This window comes from Eufriesea mexicana, unplaced genomic scaffold (genome assembly GCF_001483705.2).
Source record: "Eufriesea mexicana isolate 0111107269 unplaced genomic scaffold, ASM148370v2 scaffold1653, whole genome shotgun sequence".
In the NCBI taxonomy this organism is placed as follows: Eukaryota; Metazoa; Arthropoda; class Insecta; order Hymenoptera; family Apidae; genus Eufriesea; species Eufriesea mexicana.
The window spans coordinates 2,492,239-2,495,528 of NW_016909884.1; positions in this window are offsets into that span (position 1 = coordinate 2,492,239).

Below are 3,290 nucleotides of genomic sequence, written 5' to 3' on the forward strand. Positions count from 1 at the left end.
TTGAAATTTGATTTACTTATATCTTTATCCGACATTATGAATTCCCGTTTGCACGAGAGCTGTTAAGAAATAGATTCAGCCATGTAATACAATGGAAACAATCATCCCGACATTCTGATGACTCGCTGAATCTCGCCGATCAGCGCTTTCGGACTCGTGTCAATCCGCGTCCTATTCAGGTGCATTCAATCCTTTGTCCAACCTCTCGGAGGTTAAGAAGAAAAGAGAAGGGGAAAGGGAAAGGGAAAGACAGAGGAAAGATAGGATAGGTAGAATCGAGACACGTTTCAGCGTTCTCCACACGGCATGCTTGTTCCTTTGAATAAGTATCGTTTTATTAATATCTCTGTCGTTATTTACAAAACTTTGTAATAATCTCTAATTTTCTTCACCGTCACACGCTACTCGCTATTCGTCAATCATTATACTTTTACGCTTTTGTGTATCTGTGTACGTATGTACCGTGTAATCAGAGTGTACATATATATCTGTGTGTGTATGTGTTATATTAATGTCGATAATGCTCGAGTTCGCTAAATCGTTTACTGTAGAACGTGAACGTCCCCCACGGCGTCGTCGTCGAAATTCACCGCTTTTCAACTTCGGGATCAACTTCCACCACTTCTTTCATACTTCTTTCTTGCGCCATCTTTGTCGCGTGTGCGCCTAAACACCAGCATACCACACATTATATTTACACCATCGGATTCACACCTGTGACCTCGTTATCACAGCGCACACGCCGCCTTTTTTCTCTTTCTCTCGCTCTCTCTCTCTTTCTTTTTCACATCCAGCAGGTTTTGTTTTCGTCTTCGTCCTCGTAGTCATCGTTGTCGACCGTGGAAAATCGATTCTCTCTTCTACGCGAGCGAACCGCGTCACAATTTCGCGACGGATGCGAGAAATACGTCGTAATATACATTTCTAACTATGTACACGCGTGTCCCTGGCTCGACGTGTCCGCCTGAAACACATTCGCGACACGGTTTCACCGTTTCCATACGAAGAGAAAGAAAGGAAACGTTGGATCCGAGTCGTTCAATTGAACAAACCACCAGCCTGCCGGTCGATTAATCCGTTTTGACTGTTTCGACTCTAATGTAAGTCATGCCCGCGTTCTTTCATTTCCACCTTTTCGAGTCTGCCACCTCGGAATCGTGAAAGTTGAAAGAACACTATTTCACTTTCACGCGATTCGTGGATGAATCTCCGACTGGCAGCCGATTGGTTGGTCTTTTACCGCTGATCCTTTTCACCACGAATAGATTCTGTTTCTTTGAATTGCTGGGTTATAGAATCTTGGAAATCGTGGTTATATTTGAGAGAAAATCGTGGGTGTATTCACATAAAGAATTGTAAGAGAATAAGTTTATAGTTTGCTGTTACATTCAGATCATAAGTGTTGTTCTTTGTAGTCGTTTTCTGGGTATGAATTGTTGTTTCTGTAATTAGGGTGTTGGATGAATTAAGATATTTGAGAAGTTCTAAGGGACATATGGACACTGAAAGCAACAAGCTTGAAGGTCTTTCAAAGTTGCTTCAAATCTGCATCTTTGAGTTTTATATTTGTAAAGATTTTGTATTTTATTTTAACTGTTTTAGGTGAAGCTGTCTTAATTTTGAACTTGGCACTGCTTGGAGTGAAATGAATATCAGATGATGTAAGTAAATCTATGAATAATTTTGAACAGATTAATAAACAATTGCTAATAAATTTTGTTTCCCTTTGTTGCTTTTAGGTCCTGGTGTTGCATATCCCAAATAGATTGTTCCATTGCGGAAATAAATTTACTCTAGACTCAGTGTCAATCAAATGTCTCAGCCCTGTAATTTGTTGTGGCTGATACCAAATTCATTAAAAATGGCCTGATATATCGGCAACCTTTAAATCATCGTGTTAAGCGGACTTGTTAGCTGTAAGTATTAATACAATTCGTTGGTTCTTTTTATCTTTTTATCTTTTTATCCTAACCATATATGTTTCCAGGTAACAAATTCGAGGCTAACATAAAACGACTTAAATTGCTAAATTTTTACTATTTCTTGTTTTCTTTTTTTCGTTTTTACTTTGATTTATTTGACCTTTTAGATCTATTTGAATATATTTTAAATAAAACTTCTCTTTGGTCCACTGGAATAAAACAACTGAAATAATGGAAAATAGCAAAGTTAGCCTTCGACCGTTCGCAACCAGTCCGCTTGGAGAGATTTCCTATTCAATAGAAATCCGAACCCTTTTCGATGGTACGTGTTATGGCAGTGCAACAGTGTTGCAAGAGTGCGTCTCCGATGACACACGCAATGCATACGACCGGTGTACGGTTTCTCGCAATTGGAATCGACGCGTTTCGAGTGCACTGGCCAGATTACCGACGCATCTGCAATCTGTTCCGTCGTTTTGTTGCACCTTCACCGATACTGGCTCGTTGATTGCAGGTGAAATGAAATTTGTTGCCGTATTAAGTCAATTACTCTCTGCTACCCATCCAAACAACTTTAGGTTCGTCAGTATTCTTAATTTCGAAGAAAATCTTGTTAAGGATGTTGGCCTTCATTAGTCGGAATTTAGTTTATATTTAAAACAGAAATTCTTTGCTTAAAATTATACATTTATATGAATTGGCGAGTGCAGTGCAAGCTTTTTTTTTTACTGATAAGAATTTGATTGCTCGAAAGAATCTTGAAGGTAAATTCAGGGAAGTACTTTCATCCTTAACATCAAATTAAGACTCTGATTACTCTGAGTCTTTGTCTTATGCGAGATACTTCAGACAAGAAGTAGATGATTGGGTAGTAGCCTACTGCTACAGTAGGTAATCTAACATTCTTCTAGCGGAACTCGTTATCAGGATTTGTTTCACGATAAACGAATATTAATCGTACGTGCAATAGTTTTTCCATGGTCCACACTCATTTTCGTTTGTGTATTAAATTTCTCTTACAAGGTAGAATCAGATTGAATATCCCTTGAAAGTTAGGCTTTTCTAACTTTGGAAGAACTTTATGTTTTCATTAAACAGATCTTCGAACTTAGCAGGGAACAGAATTTAATTGCTATAGTAATTATTAAAATGCACGACAAAATTGATGTAAGTACTTTCTATCTTAAAAAATGATCCGTATTCTCGAATTTTTCAGATCCATCAAAACCCAACTCTTTCAAGACTTCCATTGCTCCAAACATTCAACCAATACTCAAAGCGATTCGCACCTTCAAATAACTTCTTTGGAACCTTACAAGAGAAGGAGTTCCATGTTGATCACTAACTTCGAGTAACCATCCTGCGGTC